This window comes from Aquarana catesbeiana, linkage group LG01 (genome assembly GCF_042186555.1).
Source record: "Aquarana catesbeiana isolate 2022-GZ linkage group LG01, ASM4218655v1, whole genome shotgun sequence".
In the NCBI taxonomy this organism is placed as follows: Eukaryota; Metazoa; Chordata; class Amphibia; order Anura; family Ranidae; genus Aquarana; species Aquarana catesbeiana.
The window spans coordinates 465831530-465849652 of NC_133324.1; positions in this window are offsets into that span (position 1 = coordinate 465831530).

Below are 18123 nucleotides of genomic sequence, written 5' to 3' on the forward strand. Positions count from 1 at the left end.
AACCAGACCACTCTCGGACCTTTCTGGTTGGGTAACGTGTGTGTGTGAATGTGTTTGTGTCCCCCTTCACGGGTTGGACTGTGTGTGGATAGGGAAAATCCTCTGCAGTTCCCTGTGTTGACTCCTTGTGGGCGACCTGGGTCAGAGGCGCATGGTAGGGTCAGATAAAACTCACAGAGAAGAGAAGAGACGAGGAGGGTCTCTTAATGAGTGTTTTGTCTATTGTCATAAACCCCTTCTATCCACGTAGATAAGTGGAGACTATTCTTGTAAATCTGCAGATTTGCTGTACTATTTGTTTTAGAGGCAAGAGGGTATAGGCACAAGTAGAGAAGAGAGAAGACTGGCCAGTCATTATGGGCATTAAATTAATTAAGGGAATGAAGGGAGAGAGGCCTTCAGAAAATGCCCAGCGCAAGATGAGCGCTAGAGAATATATGAACCGAAGGTACGATTCTGCCTATACTGAGCCCCTAGATAAATGGGTAGAATGGACAAAGGGAACAGCTAAACCTTTAAAATCTGAAGGGACTTTTGATTTAAAAGTATGGCAAACTTTTCTGCACGATTATGGCCCACTACTGTGCAGTGAAGGAACGTGGATAATAGCTTGCACATGGGAGACAGAAGCTAAAGTAGCAAATCAAACTGGCTTGACGGAGATATTTAATAAAAGTACTGCCCAAATTTACTACGTTTGGCCAGAAGACTCTGTAGAGGAGGACCCCCCACCTTATGTGGCTGCCAGTTTGGCTTTAAGGGGTCCACGCACAAAAGCAAAAGAATTAGATTACATGGAACACACAAAAGATGAGCTATGCAATATAGTAGAGAGCAGAGGTTTAACAGCCCCATATCAACCTACAAAGAGGGATTTGGCTCGTATCCTAGAAACAGATGATTGGCATAAATCAAAAGGCACATATGCAAACCTAGATCTCTCTGAACTTAAGGCTTTGGCCAGAGAAAGAGAGATAGAGTCTGAACTTCCAGAGCAAACCATAATTTCCAAATTGTGGCAGCAAGATGAAGAGAGAAGGAAGGGAGATGCCACCCCTTCTGCCCCTGGCATAGAGAAATCTGTTGCAGTTTATCCTGTCAGAACCCAATTAGTTCTTGAAGGTGATTAAATTAAATGGCATGTACCTTTTAGTCCCCAAGATATGAGAGCCATATTAGAGGGATTTGGAGATCCTAGAAAGAATCCAATTGGGTTTGCAAACAAACTTAGTGCTGCACAGGAAGCATATGAGGTTTCTGCTACTGACATTCATCAGCTTCTTATTAAAGCAGTGGGAAGCAACATGTCTGGTTATATACTTAAAGAATGTGGTGTAGACGTAAAAAATCTAGGTAAGATGGTTAGTGGACGGGAGGTTTGTGAGAAATTGAAGGAAAAATTGCCCCAAATATATGGACAAACCAGACATGCTGAATTTATGAATGCTAAGCAAGGGAAAGAGGAAGCAGCAGGGGCTTATTGGAGGCGGTTAAGTGATATGGCTGAGGAAGCAGGCATTAAAATAGAGGAAGAGAAGGTGGGAGAAACTGCAAGTCCATCTACACAACTGGTGAAACAAAGGTTTCTTGATGGTTTAATACCCCAGTTGAAAGAAAAGTTGTTCACAGCAAGGCCTGAGGCAGGCAATATGTCTATTCGAGACGTCCTGCCTATCCTGTTATCCATAGAAAACAGGATTAACCAAAAAGACAGCAAACCCAAGGTAATTTACATGGGGAAGCAGAGAGGAAAAGGAAGAGGAAGAGGCAAAGGCAATTTCAGAAATCATGGCAATCGGGGACCAATTATATGCTACAATCGTGAGGGGGAAGGACACATAGCCAAATTCTGCCATCTTCCTGACCGTAGACTAGAAAAGAGCTTAGAGGCCCCTCATGCTGATCCCAGTTCTCTGCCAAAAGCAGTGGATCAGGCATAGGAAAATGGCATGCCAGTATCAATCATGTTAAATAGGGGAGACAATGGTCCCGAGGCCAGAGTAAAAGTATTTTTACAAGAACTCCCCTATCCTGGAGGAGAAACAGAATTAACCTGTTTAATTGATACTGGTGCAAGCCGAAGTGTTTTTAATATAGAGGACTTACCTCCAGGATTATTATCTACAAATGTTATCTCTGGTGTTGGCCTAACCGGGACCTCTACTGATTTGGTTGAGTCCAAGCCACTTAAACTCAGGCTAGGACAGCAAACAGAAATTGTCACTAAAGTGTTAGTTTCAGACACAGTTCCTACCAATCTTTTGGGAGCTGACATTTTGAACCAAATTTTAGCAAACATAGACTACACTCCTACAGGAGTCCAAGTGGTCAGTAGTCTATCAGGAGAAGTTTTAAATTCTGCCTGTGGAGTATTTTTAATCTAAGACTCCACTCTGCCATTTCCACCAGAATTGAAAGTGATTCCCACTGAATTATGGGCCACCAGCAAATATGATGTAGGTCTGCTGGATTGCACCCCAGTCATGATAAAAATTAAACCAGGAGCCCATCTCCCACAGATTAAACAGTACCCACTGAGTATTGCTCAGACTGAGGGGATAAAGGATCAAATCACTCAACTGAAAGCAGCAGGGGTTGTTGTACCAATTAAGTCCCAGGTCAATACACCCCTGTTCCCAATTGCAAAGAAGCCAGACAAGAAGGGTGGGCAGGTGACATATCGCATGGTGCATGATTTGAGAGCCATTAACAATATAATAGAGGCAGATACCCCGATCGTGCCCAACCCCGCACTTTACTAAGTGGAATACCTGCCTCCAGCACCTGCTTTACAGTGATTGATCTTGCAAATGCTTTCTTTTCGGTGCCCCTGCACCCAGATTGCTGGCACCTTTTTTCATTTACCCATGATGCCCAAAAGTTAGCATGGACAAGATTGCCCCAAGGCTGTGTGAGTAGCCCCTCTGAATATAATACTGCGTTAAAGCAAGTATTGGACCAATGGTCCCCCTCACACCCAAACACAGTTTTGCTTCAGTACATAGACAATTTGCTTATTTGTTCTGATACAAAGGACATTTGTAGCAGAGAAACAGTAAGCCTTCTCCTGTTTCTCTATAACAGTAACAACAAAGTTAGCAAAGATAAGCTACAATACTGCCAAGAGAAAGTGATCTTCCTGGGTCACTGCATTTCACATGGAATCCGTCACCTAACCCCAGATCGAGTTAAAACTCTACAAAACTTTGAAAAGCCAAGAAATGTCCGGCAACTACGTGCCTTCCTGGGGTTAGTGGGATATTGTAGGGACTGGATTCCAAATGCATCAGAACTTATGGCTCCTCTATATGAGGCTACCACTAGAAACCCTTTCAAACTCACATGGGACAATGAATTGCAGATGAAGGAGCTTATTAAAATTTTGTCTGAAGCTCCCGCCATTGGACTTCCTGACTATACTAAGACTTTCTCGTTGTTCTGTCATGAAGTCAATGGATTTTCTGCAGGTGTACTCACCCAGCTACATGGAGACAAACAGAGGCCTGTGATGTATGTATCAGCCTCATTAGACCCTGTCATCAAAGGCTCCCCCAGTTGTATGCGAGCAATAGCAGCCTGCATTTTGCTGCTAGACAAAGTAACGGAGCTTGTACTAGATTCTGCTCTGATCCTGTATGTGCCACATGCAGTACAGGAAATCATGAATCAAGTAAATACCAGACATGTGTCTGCCAGTAGATTTGACAAGTACCAGTCTGCTCTTTTTGCTCCATCGAATTTAACAATCAAACGATGTGTTACTTTAAATCCGGCTACTCTTCTTCCTATAATTGATGAGGAAGATGCAACAAATGGTACTGATGTAGAACCTGAGAGTTTTTCTCATGATTGTATGGCTCTTATGGAGGTAGAAAGGGCCTCTGTCACACCAGCAAAAGATGAGCCCTTAACAGATTGTGACACACACTTATTCGTAGATGGTTCCAGATTTTACACTGATGATGGTCAGCCACACACAGGGTTTGCTGTAACCACTACAGACACCATTTTACATCAGGAAGCATTGAAACCCCAGATGTCAGCACAGGAAGCGGAGTTGTATGCTGTAGTCAAAGCATGTCATCTCCTAGAGAATCAAAGGGGAAACATCTACACTGACAGCAGATATGCATTTGGAATAGCCCACGATTTTGGGCCTATTTGGAAAGCACGGAACTTTCTGACTAGTGCAGGGAAGCCAGTGAGACATGCAAAACTCATAGAGCGGCTATTTGAGGCCTTTCAGAAACCAGCAGAAGTTGCCATCTTGAAGGTAAAAGGGCATACAAGGGGAAGTGACATGACAGCCAGAGGAAATGCTTTAGCGGACCAAGCGGCAAAGGATGCTGCCCTTATGGCATTTGGAGTCACATCCACTGTAGGGGTCACCCAGGTAGCGGGGACAGATTCCCCTCATCAAGAGCAGTGGGATGTAGAAACTCTAATTCAGTTGCAGAACCAGGCCCCTGAGGAAGAGAAGGATAAGTGGATCAAATGTAATGCTACCCAAAATCAGCAGGGCCTGTGGAGCGCTGACAACAGGTGGTGTCTACCCAGGAGTTTGTACCCAGTTTTAGCACAGCTGGCACATGGCGTCAGTCATCTTGCTAAGGGCGCGATGGTGGCACTTACTGACTGCTATTGGATAGCACCTGGATTTAGTGCATTTGCAGCCAGGTTTTGTGCTTCATGTCTCACTTGTGCTCTGTACAATGCAGGGAGGCCTGTTCATGTTCCCCAAAGGCATTCTCCAAAGCCAGATTTCCCTTTCCAAAGAATTCAAATAGACTACATTCAGATGCCCAGAATAGGCACCTATGAGTTTGCTTTAGTGTGTGTTGACATGTTTTCAGGTTGGCTCGAGAGCTGGCCAGTAGCCAAAGCAAATGCAAAAACAACAGCAAAGAAAATTTTGAATGAAATAGTTTGTAGATATGGAGTTCCTGAAACTATTGAGAGTGACAGAGGAACCCATTTTACTGGGGAAGTAATGAAAGAGATAATGGAAGCACTTCACATACAGCAAGCTTTCCATACACCTTATCATCCACAAAGTAGTGGTAAAGTTGAGAGACTTAATGGAATTTTGAAAAACAGATGTGCAAAAATTAAAGCAGATATAGGAAAAGGATGGGTGGAAGCTTTGCCATTAGCCCTATATTCTGTACGAACTACCCCTAAACAACCACATGGGCTGTCCCCCTATGAGATTTTATTTGGAGGGCCACCCAAAACAGGGCTATATTTTCCCCAACAGTTGCAGGCTTCTCACTCTAATGTGTTAGAATATGTTCAGATTTTGCAAAGAACATTGAATAAAATACAGGAAGGTGTTTATAAATCTATCCCCGACCCAGATTCTGTTTCAGGTATTCACAGAATCCAACCAGGTGACTGGGTGGTGGTCAAGCGACACATCAGAAAGCCACTAGAACCAAAATTTGACGGACCACATTTGGTGCTTTTGACAACCGGTTCTGCTGTCAAGTTGGAAGGAAAGCCCACCTGGGTTCACGCCAGTCACTGCAAGAAAATCCTGAAGTGATGATATCCTTTGAAAAAAAGATGATGATGTTTCTTTTCTTTTTGTTGTTTGTGAGAACTGGGACATGGATATATAACCCTTTCATCCAAATATTAAAATTGTATGCAACCCATAGCAACGCTAGTAACTGCTGGGTGTGTTCTCATTTACATCCCCAAACAGGAACAATACCCATGATAGCAATGCCTCCCAATTTCACTGATCTAAACAGGACCAGAATAAATGGCTCATACATAGTCTCCACAGCTAATGAGCACAGATCAGTAACTTTGATGGTTTCGAAACAGATAAACACTCCACAGATTTGTTTAAACATCACATGCCCGTTTAACACTAAATGTAGACGGTTGGGCAATTCAGATTGCACTGGAGCAAAAATTACAGTTTATGGAGGAAACTATGGTCAATATTATTATATCCCAGATCCAGAACTAAATAGAACCCTTTATAGTACAAATTGCTCACAGTTTCCAATATGTGAAAATATCGGTTTCCTGAGATTCCATGTTATTGCTTCCAGTTTTTTAGGAGCAGGCATACCATCCATATGTAGAGGGTTATATTATATATGTGGAAATAAAGCTTACGCCTGGCTTTCTACTAATGTTACAGGTACATGTTATATTGGGAAGTTAGTACCTGCTTTGGCTGTTCGCAAAGATACAGTGCGACCAGATCAAAGTCCAGAATACCCTTTAGTGTTCAAAAGAGAGCTGTTCACTGAAGGTGACATGGCATGGTCATGGTTCCCTTCCTGGACAGGATCTGGAATTGAAGCAATGAAAAGACTAAATAATTACACTAGAATTGTAGATGAGATTATTAACCTTACTACCACTGATATAGGTTTATTAAATGAAGAAATGGCTCAGCTTAAAAAAGGAGTATTAGAGCACAAATTAACGCTAAATTATCTCACTGCAGCTCAAGGTGGGATGTGTAAGATATTTAGCACTGACTGTTGTATATACATTTCTGATAATGAGGACATTATTAAAGGGCATCTTGCTAAGATAAGAGAACTACAGAATAAGGCCAGAGATATTGCTAAAGATGGATGGAACCCCTTTAAGGGTTTAGGAGGTTTTGGTGATTTTTTATATGGCATAGCAACATGGTTACAGAAACTAGGCACTTACATTGCGATGTTCCTATTTCTCATGTTTGTTATTTATTTCCTCATCAGGCTATGCCTCTGTGTGACTACTCACTGTACCAACAAATGTACCACCAGCCCTGATGAACCCATTATTGTGAGAAAGCTAGGAGAGAGCTGAACAGGACGCCGTCTCTCTGCGCCAATGTAACAGGAGTTACCAGCAATCGGCTGAATGTAACGCAGAGAAGAATGGTGTCAAATAAACAAAAGGGGGGAAATGACATGGACATTCATTGTACTGTTCATTTAAGCACAAGAGAATCCATTTTGTTCTCACTGTTGAAATGTGTTCTGTAACCTTCACCTAACACACAGACACTTCTCCTACTAAATTCTCTATACTCCCCCCTCCCTTTTCAAGGTTTTACTTTTGCAATTGTTCTATTCGCTAGTTTTTAATAATATATTTCTATTTGTTAGCTTTTAATAACATATTGCTATTTGTTAGTTTTTAATAACATCTCACACCACCCCTTTCTTATCTATGTATAAAATAACATGTAATAATAAATTTTTCACTGAACGGACATTTTAAACACAGTGATTGAGTCCTGTGAATCTGTTCCTGCAGCTGCAGTATTAACTTTGTTTTAGAGTCCCAATCAGAAATCAGTCATATCAACAGGAAGGCAGGTTGAAGTATTTACAGTTAGTGTACTGTGTACCCTGCACAGTTGCACTTATAGCTCCCTGAAGACAAGTGCTGTTGTACTTCTTCTGATCCTATTAATACCAAAGGCAGGCAGCTTGAAGTATTTACTGTTAGTGTACTGTGTACCCTGCAGAGTTGCACCTATAGCTACCTGAAGAAAAGTGCTGTTCTTCTTCTGATCCTATTAATACCACAGGCAGGCAGGTTGAAGTATTTACAGTTAATGTACTGTGTACCCCTGCATAGTTGCACCTATAGCTACCTGAACACAAGTGCTGGTGTTCTTCTTCTGATCCTATTAATACCACAGGCAGGCAGCTTGAAGTATTTACAGTTAGTGTACTGTGTGCCCTGCACAGTTGCACCTATAGCTACCTGAAGACAAGTGCTGGTGTTCTTCTTCTGATCCTATTAATACCACAGGAAGGCAGGTTGAAGTATTTACAGTTAGTGTACTGTGTACCCTGCACAGTTGCACTTATAGCTACCTGAAGACAAGTGCTGTTGTACTTCTTCTAATCCTATTAATACCACAGGCAGGCAGGTTGAAGTATTTACAGTTAAGTGTACTGTGTACCCTGCACAGTTGCACCTATAGCTACCTGAAGACAAGTGCTGTTCTTCTTCTGATCCTATTAATACCATAGGCAGGCAGCTTGAAGTATTTACAGTTAGTGTACTGTGTACCCTGCACAGTTGCACCTATAGCTACCTGAAGACAAGTGCTGTTCTTCTTCTGATCCTATTAATACCACAAGCAGGCAGCTTAAAGTATTTACAGTTAGTGTACTGTGTACCCTGCACAGTTGCGCCTATAGCTACCTGAAGACAAGTGCTGTTGTTCTTCTTCTGATCCTATTAATACCACAGACAAGCAGCTTGAAGTATTTACAGTTAGTGAACTGTGTACCCCTGCATAGTTGCGCCTGTCGCTACCTGAAGACAAGTGCTGGTGTTCTTCTTCTGATCCTATTAATACCACAGGCAGGCAACTTGAAGTATTAACAGTTAATGTACTGTGTACCCTGCACATTTGCACCTATAGCTACCTGAAGACAAGTGTTGTTGTTCTTTTCCTGATCCTATTAATACCACAGACAGGCAGCTTGAAGTATTTACAGTTAGTGTACTGTGTACCCTGCACAGTTGCACCTATAGCTACCTGAAGATAAATGCTGTTGTACTTCTTCTGATCCTAGTAATACCACAGGCAGGCAGCTTGAAGTATTTACAGTTAGTGTACTGTGTACCCTGCACAGTTGCACCTATAGCTACCTGAAGACAAGTGCTGTTCTTCTTCTGATCCTATTAATACCACAGTCAGGCAGCTTGAAGTATTTACAGTTAGCGTACTGTGTACCCTGCACAGTTGCACCTATAGCTACCTGAAGACAGTGCTGTTGTTCTTCTTCTGATCCTATTAATACCACAGACAGGCAGCTGGAAGTATTTACAGTTAGCGTACTATGTACCCTACACAGTTGCACCTATAGCTACCTGAAGACAAGTGCTGGTGTTCTTCTTCTGATCCTATTAATACCACAGGCAGCTTGAAGTATTTACAGTTAGTGTACTGTGTACCCTGCACAGTTGCACCTATAGCTACCTGAAGACAAGTGCTGGTATTCTACTTCGGATCCTATTAATACCACAGGCAGGCAGCTTGAAGTATTTACAGTTAGTGTACTGTGTACCCCTGCACAGTTGCACCTATAGCTACCTGAAGACAATTGCTGTTGTTCTTTTTTCTGATCCTATTAATACCACAGGCAGGCAGCTTCAAGTATTTACAGTTAGTGTACTGTGTACCCTGCACAGTTGCACCTATAGCTACTTGAAGACAAGTGCTGGTGTTCTTCTTCTGATCCTATTAATACCACAGGCAGCTTTAAGTATGTACAGTTAGTGTACTGTGTACCCTGCACAGTTGCACCTATAGCTACCTGAAGACAAGTGCTGGTATTCGTCTTCTGATCCTATTAATACCACAGGCAGGCAGCTTGAAGTATATACAGTTAGTGTACTCTGTACCCCGCACAGTTGCACCTATAGCTACCTGAAGACAAGTGCTGGTGGGCTTCTTCTGATCCTATTAATACCACAGGCAGGCAGCTTGAAGTATTTACAGTTAGTGTACTGTGTACCCTGCACAGTTGCACCTATAGCTACCTGAAGACAAGTGCTGCTGTTCTTCTTCTGATCCTATTAATACCACAGGCAGGCAGCTTGAAGTATTTACAGTTAGTGTGCTGTGTACCCTGCACAGTTGCACCTATAGCTACCTGAAGACAAGTGCTGGTGTTCTTCTTCTGATCCTATTAATACCACAGTCAGGCAGCTTGAAGTATTTACAGTTAGTGTACTGTGTACCCTGCACAGTTGCACCTATAGCTACCTGAAGACAAGTGCTGTTCTTCTTCTGATCCTATTAATACCACAGTCAGGCAGCTTGAAGTATTTACAGTTAGCGTACTGTGTACCCTGCACAGTTGCACCTATAGCTACCTGAAGACAGTGCTGTTGTTCTTCTTCTGATCCTATTAATACCACAGACAGGCAGCTGGAAGTATTTACAGTTAGCGTACTGTGTACCCTACACAGTTGCACCTATAGCTACCTGAAGACAAGTGTTGGTGTTCTTCTTCTGATCCTATTAATACCACAGGCAGCTTGAAGTATTTACAGTTAGTGTACTGTGTACCCTGCACAGTTGCACCTATAGCTACCTGAAGACAAGTGCTGGTATTCTACTTCGGATCCTATTAATACCACAGACAGGCAGCTTGAAGTATTTACAGTTAGTGTACTGTGTACCCCTGCACAGTTGCACCTATAGCTACCTGAAGACAAGTGCTGGTGTTCGTCTTCTGATCCTATTAATACCACAGGCAGGCAGCTTGAAGTATTTACAGTTAGTGTACTGTGTACCCCTGCACAGTTGCACCTATAGCTACCTGAAGACAATTGCTGTTGTTCTTTTTCTGATCCTATTAATACCACAGGCAGGCAGCTTCAAGTATTTACAGTTAGTGTACTGTGTACCCTGCACAGTTGCACCTATAGCTACCTGAAGACAAGTGCTGGTGTTCTTCTTCTGATCCTATTAATACCACAGGCAGCTTTAAGTATGTACAGTTAGTGTACTGTGTACCCTGCACAGTTGCACCTATATCTACCTGAAGACAAGTGCTGGTATTCGTCTTCTGATCCTATTAATACCACAGGCAGGCAGCTTGAAGTATATACAGTTAGTGTACTCTTTTCCACCGCACAGTTGCACCTATAGCTACCTGAAGACAAGTGCTGGTGTGCTTCTTCTGATCATATTAATACCACAGGCAGGTATTCTGCTAGCTGCAGTATAATCAGTATATATATATATATATATATACATCCCAGCTTTGTGCAGCTACATCTCACTGCAGGCCATTAGTATGTCTGGAAGGCCAACAAGGAGATGCAGACAGTCACAAGCCAATAAAAGAGGGCAAGCAGGCTCTGTGTCTAGAGGCAACAGTGCTGGTTGTGGACACGGTGCATCCCCATCAGCACGTGGCCGTGGGACAGGCTTGTCCTTTTTTTTGGCAGCTGGCCATGTTGAGCCGCAACATACGGAATACTTGGTAGAGTGGATGACCAAGCCGTCCTCATCCTCCTCATCCTCTCTCACCCAGGCTCAGGGTACTTTGTCTGGCAAAGCAGCTGCCAATGCGGCCTCTTCCCTCGGCTCAATGGCATCAGTCACTCCTTCCCTAGCCCCACCATGTCCTCCTGCGGAGTCCCCCGAATTGATTGACCACAGTGTTGGGTACATGCTCCAGGAGGATGCCCAGCATTTTGAAGGCTCTGATGATGGTACTCAGCTAGAGGAAGGCAGTAACGTGAGCCCAGACAGAGGGGGTGCCCAAGAAGGACAGATATCTGGCAGTAATGCTCCCCCAGCTGCAGCATACTGCCAGGTTTTCTCCAGTGATGAGGAGAGAGGGGATGATGAGGTCACTGACTCCACGTGGGTGCCTGATAGGAGAGAGGAGGAGGAGGATGCCCTCCAGGGGCCAGCTTAAGGGCAGCACACCGACTGCATCACACCACAGAGCTCCACATGTGCAGAGCGCTGCTGTCTCTGCTCGTTATTCCAAAAGTTCTCTGGTGTGGGCTGTTTTGAGATGAGTGCTTCAGATCCCACCGCTGCTATTTGCAACATATGTCTCAAGCGTATCTCGCGTGGCCAAAACATTACCCACTTGGGCACCACATGCTTGACCAGACATATGTTGACCTGCCATGCAGTTCATTGGCAAGAGTACCTAAAAGACCCATACCAAAGAACAAAGAGGACCTCTCTTTGCTCCTCATCAGCTGGGATCTCCAACCCCACTATACCTTCAGTCCTCTCTGAGACCTGCACTGGGAGGAATGAAGTTGTAGAATTAGGTGTGTCACAGCCGAGTACTTGCGGGCAATCTGCTATCGGTACACTGATGTCAGATTGTACCAGGCAAATTTCCCTGCCCCAGCTGCTGCACCACCAAAAGAAGTTCGCTCCCAGCCATCCACATGCCCAGCGGTTGAATGCTAGCTTGGCTAAATTGCTAAATTGCTAGCACGTCAACTGCTGCCTTTTCAGTTGGTAGACTCTGCCCCCTTCCGTGAGTTTGTGGAATGTGCGGTTCCTCAGTGGCAGGTTCCCAAACGCCACTTTTTCTCATGGAAGGTGATTCCGGCTCTCTACTGGCATGTGGAAGGCAATGTCTTGGCCTCGCTGGACAGGGCGGTCAGCGGTAAGGTGCATATTACCGCTGATTCATGGTCCAGCAGGCATGGACAGGGACGTTACCTATCTTTCACAGCGCATTGGGTGACTCTGCTGGCAGCTGGGAAGGATGCAGTACAAGGTGCAGTAGTGTTGGAGGTTGTTCCACCACCACGCCTCCAAAATGCTACTACTGTTGATTCGGACACACCTCTCTCCTCCACCCCCTGCTCTTCTTCCTCCATAGCCTCTTCCTGTGCTTTATCCTCGGAACCAGCAGTGATCCGTAGGCATTCAAGGGGCTACGCAAGTACCCAGGCCAAAAGATGCCATGCAGTGCTTGAGCTGGTGTGCTTGGGGGACAGGAGCCACCCTGGGGCAGAGATTCTGTCAGCTCTGCAGGGGCAGGCTCAGAGGTGGTTGACACCATGCCAGCTTAAGGTAGGAATGGTGGTTTGCGACAATGGCACCAACCTCCTCTCCGCCCTCCAACAGGACAACTGACCCATGTGCCCTGTTTGGCTCATGTCCTTAACTTGGTGGTGCAGCGGTTCTTGGGCTTACAGGATGTCCTGAGGCAGGCCAGGAAAGTCTGTGCATTTCCACAGGTCATATAATGCCAGTGCTAGGCTGGCTGACCTCCAAAAGGAATTTAACTTGCCCAAGAACAGCCTAATCTGTGACATGCCCACCAGGTGGAACTCAATGTTGGCCATGCTGCAGCGGCTGCACACGCAGCAGGGGGCCATCAATTTCCCACCAAAAATCCTCTAGGTTACTGGGCCTCGAGGATGGATCACTGGCCAGAGCTTGCACAGTATGCAATTGAGCTACTGGCCTGTCCTGCATCCAGCGTTCTTTCGGAATGCACATTCAGTGCTGCTGGAGGCTTTGTAACCGATCACAGGGTACGCCTGTCCACAGACTCGGTCGATCGACTGACCTTCATAAAAATGAATCAGTCTTGGATCACCACCAGCTACCAAGCACCTGATTCTGATGTAACCGAATAATTTTTTTTGAGATGTCAGATCCCATCAAGAATGCCTATGCTGATGCTGAGTGACTATCCTGTTATGCTGAGTGACTATCCTCTTCTTCCTCAATGATCATGCTGATAGCTTGTAAGAATATTTTTGGTTCTGGACACCGCCACCAGTGGCTAAGGCCCAATGTTTCAGCCCCTGTTTAACAGGGGCGTGTAATTACAAATTTTGATGCAATATTTTGCAAGGAGAGTTCGTTGCTGCACTCAACTAGAGTATTTGTGAGGGATTGCAGTGTTGTGGCACCAGCACCTGTGCCTAAGGCCCAATTTTTCAGCCCCTGTTTAACAGGGGCGTGTAATTACAATTTTTGATGCAATATTTTGCAGGAGGGCTCATTCCTCCCCTCCAACTAGAGTATCTGTGAGGGGTTGCAGTGTTGTGGCACCAGCAGGGCCCATTTCTGCGCCCACCAAGAGTAACTGTGAGGGCTTAGAGTGTTGTGGGACCACCACCACCACCAAAGACCCAATTTTTCTGCCCCTGTTCAACAGGTGCATGTAATTACAATTCTTGATCTAATATTTCACAGAAGGGCCCATTCCAGCACCCACCAAGAGTAACTGTGAGGACTTACAGTGTTGTGGCAACCCCACCACCACCACCACCAAAGGCCCAGCTTTTCTGCCCCTGTTCAACAGGTGCATGTAATTACAATATTTGATCTAATATTTCACAGCAGGGCCCGTTTCTGCACCCACCAAGAGTAACTGTGAGGACTTACAGTGTTGTGGCACCACCACCAAAGGCCCAATTTTTCTGACCCTGTTCAACAGGGGCATGTAATTACAATTCTTGATCTAATATTTCACAGCAGGGCCCGTTCCTGCACCCACCAAGAGTAACTGTGAGGGCTTACAGTGTTGTGGCAACACCAACACCTAAGGCCCCAATTTCTGCAGAGTATATAGGACAGGCCCCTACTTTCAAACATCCAACTTACAAACGACTCATACTTGCAAACGGAAGGAGACAACAGTAAGTGAGATGAAATCTAACCCTAGGAAGGGAAATTCTCTCCTGTAAGAGTTAATATGGGAAAAATGTGTATCTTCTCCACTGATGCTTTATCAACAATCCTTGTTTCACTAAAAACCCCAAATTGTCAAAAAACATTTGTCATTGGGACAGAAAGTGAGGTGAAATCTTCTGAAGAGGTGCACAGACAGCAAAACAAATGTCACAGGGGTGATAACCCTTCCCTATGTTTTCCAAAAAGCTTAAAATAGATGTTTTGGCTGGAGCTACACTTTAAAAATGTACCAGTTCAAAATTACAAACAGATTCTACTTAACAACAAACCTACAGTCCCTGTCTTGTTTGCACTGGCTGTATACTGCTGTTCTGAGTATATAGGGCCTGGGGGCCCCACGCTTTTCCTTTTTTTAATTTGGGTGCGGGGTTCCCCTTAATATCCATACAAGACCCAAAGGGCCTGGTAATGGATGGGGGGGGAGTACCCATGCTGTTTGTCTCACTGATTTTCATCCATATTGCCGGGACCCAACATTACATTAAAGCCGCAAGCAGTTTTAAATGACTTTTATTCCTTTAAAAATTTAATTTTGTGCAGGGACTGTTCCAAGCACGGGAAACACACGCCACTTTACAGGCATACTGTAGACATCCCCCAGGTACAATATTTAAAGGAATATTTCACTTTTTTTTCACTTTAAGCATCATTAAAATCACTGCTCCTGAAAAAACGCACGTTTTTAAAACTTTTTTTTTTTGCATTGATACATGTCCCCTGGGGCCGAACCCTGGTCCCCAAACCTTTTTTAGGACAATACCATGCAAATTAGCCTTTAAAATTAGAAAAAAACGAGAAACCCCCTAAAGGGGCTTTAATGCAGCCAATGATATACAGTTCAAAATGAGTGGATGATCAAAGGTAATTTTTATTGGTACAAAAGCATATAAAAATAGTAGATTCTGACATTAAAAGTCAAGACATGAACTGGAGTACAAAGTTGATAAAAAACACAATGCCCATGACCGGGAACAGTGTACAGTACAATAGACCTAAGGCAAGAAGATCAAAATAGTAAAAACTGATGCGTTTCGACCCCAGTGGGTCTTCTTCAGAGGATAGATGAATAACGGCTGTAGGGATGTAAACATGCATCAAAAAATCTTTCAAAACAGCACAAAACAAAACAGGAAACTATGTTTATCTGTATGCACGAACAGCTTCATATATTGCATAATTACCAGTCACGTTGCTCCCAATAACTATAGATGGCCGTAATGTAAGGAAATTGCCCCTTCATGTATCCTTAATTTCCCAGATGGTGGGCCGGTCCCCCAGAGAGCAGGTGTCAAGCCAGCGTGCCTTGCAAGGGATCACACAGACTAACCCTCAAAGGTTGGAGGAGGGGAGGGGCATACACTGCACCTACAGTGGAGTAACAACAATGCTAAATTAAGAGTGAGAACAAAAAAAGGGGGTATTTTGTTCCCAGGGCAATGGAAAGAAATAACAAATTGCAATAACTTTTGACATGTTGGCCAGTGTGGGTTGTAAGTGGGTCCATATATGTTGCATGCAAGGAAGGGGGTAGAAATGGAGGGAATGTTACATTTAGGGAAAACAAAGGGGAAAGGGAAGGGGGGAGGGGAGAAGGAGGGGAAGGGAGGGAAAGAGAGAGGGGGACGGGAAGGAGAAGGAAGGAGGACATGTAAACGGGGGAAATGTGATGAAAGAAAGAGAAAGGGGAAGAAAGCAGTGAGGAATCATATGTGAATAAGGAACAATTGTGGGGGAGAAAGGAGACTTGAAAGGGGAGAGCAGATGGGACATGACTTGGGCAACAAACAAATTGCATGCATATATGGACCGACCAGCGACAAGGATGTGAAAGGTGATGGTAATCGTATTACGTATGTGATATTGAGGTGCCAAAATCATGAAGTGAGAGAAAAAAACAGCCACAGGCTAGAGGGAGGGAAGCGAGGATGGGGGGGAGGGGGGGTATGTGTGGTGGGGGGAGAGATGTGAGTGATATCAAATGTGAATGAAGGGAGCAAAATCAACAAACAAACCAAAACGTTTAGGGGGTTTCTCGTTTTTTTCTATGCATCTTGTGGGGTGTGCAGCCCTTCTGTCTGTACTCCTCTGAGTGTCCCCCTTTTTTCTAGCCTTTAAAATTAGCACTTTTGATTTTGAACGTTTGAGTCCCATAGACTTCAATGGGGTTCTAAAGTTTGCGCAATTTTTCGGTCCGTTCGCCGGTTCTGGTGCGAACCGAACCAGGGGGTGTTCAGCTCATCCCTAGTGGCCAGGCTGTGTAAAAGTCTGACACATGTGGCATCGCCATATTTAGGAGGAGTAGCAGAATGTATTTTGGGGTGTCATTTTTGCTATGTACATGCTATGTGTTGGAAATATCTTATAAATGGACTTTACTTTTTGTAAAAAAAATGCGTTTTCATTTTTTTAGCACATTTTCCAAAAATTTCTGTTTGAACCATTCAAAATATTTATTATGCCTCATAGATTATATGTTGGGGTGTTAGCTTTCCAAAATGGGGTCACTTTATGGGTGTTTTCATTGTCCTGGTGCTCCAGGGCTTTCAAAAGTGTAATAGGTAGTCAGCAACTTAGTAGTGTAATTTATGCTCCTAGAACACCTGATGGTACTCCTTGCATGTTGGGCCTCTCTATGTGGCTAGGCTGTGAAAACGTCCCATACATGTGGTATCACCATACTTAGGAGGAGGAATTTTCGGTCTTTTTTCATTTATAGCGCAAAAAATAAAAAACACAGAGGTTATCAAATACCACTAAAAGAAAGCTCTATTGGTATGAAAAAAAAGATAAAAAAATCATTTGGGTACAGTATTACATGACTGAGTAATTGTCATTCAAAGTGTGAGAGCACTGAAAGCTGAAAATTGGTTTGGGCAGGAGGGGGGTTTAAGTGCCCAGTAGGCAAGTGGGTAAAGCGATATTAAAGCTTTGGGTTTTTCTTTAAAAAAAAAACAACAAACATGTCATTTTTACCTGTTCTGTGTAATGGTTTTGCACAGAGCAGCCTGGATCTTCCTCTTCTCGGGTCCCATGCCGGTGCTTCTGGCTCCTCCCTTCTCCATCCTGCCAGGTGCCCCCATAGCAAGCAGCTTGCTTGCTTTTCCATTCACACATGAAGCCGTGGCTTGGCCCTGCCCCCTCCATCTCCTGATTGGCTTACTGGTTATTATTGACAGCAGCAAGAGCAAATGGCTCCCGTTGCTGCCAAAAGCCAATCAGTAGTGTGAGTCCCCGGAGAGGCAAGGCTCTCGTGGACATCGCTAGATCGAGAGGGGGCTGCTGCACACAGAAGGTTTTTTAATCAGAATGCATGAAGGTAAAAAAACTTGTGCTTTTACAACCACTTTAAGAATAATAAATAATGCCATTAAGGATTTCTATTGACGGTATGTCTGTACAAAGGTATCTGTAATAATTCACTTTACTTTATTTGCAAATGTATTCACTCATCTCTAGTTCATGACTCTTTATACATTGCATATTTGTACATGGATAAGAAATTTGCCCAACATGTTGCCCAGTGAAAGCCACAATCCTTGAAACTAAGAAACATCTGTTCATAAATAGGGGAAGGCTTTTACAGTAACATTCATGCCATTTTGCAAAGGGTGAAAATTGACCTTCCCTGTGCATTTACTTGATATTCCATGAATGTTTTTGTAAATCACCTAACTGAGCTGTGAAATCATTTTTTTTTTTACTGAAAATGAATTTTTGTCTACATATAAGTTTTTTATTTTTAAAATGTTAAATGAAGAGACTGGCCTCTCCAATAGCTAAGCAGCCTGTCTGAGGGCTGGTATCTGCATAACAGGGGGCTGCAAGCATGCAGTACCCCTGCTATGTTGATACAATGTCCCGTGCCTTTCAGCAATGGTGGGTTGCTTTAAAGGCTAAGTTCACTTTTCTTTTTAAATCTAGCTCCCCTTTGTACC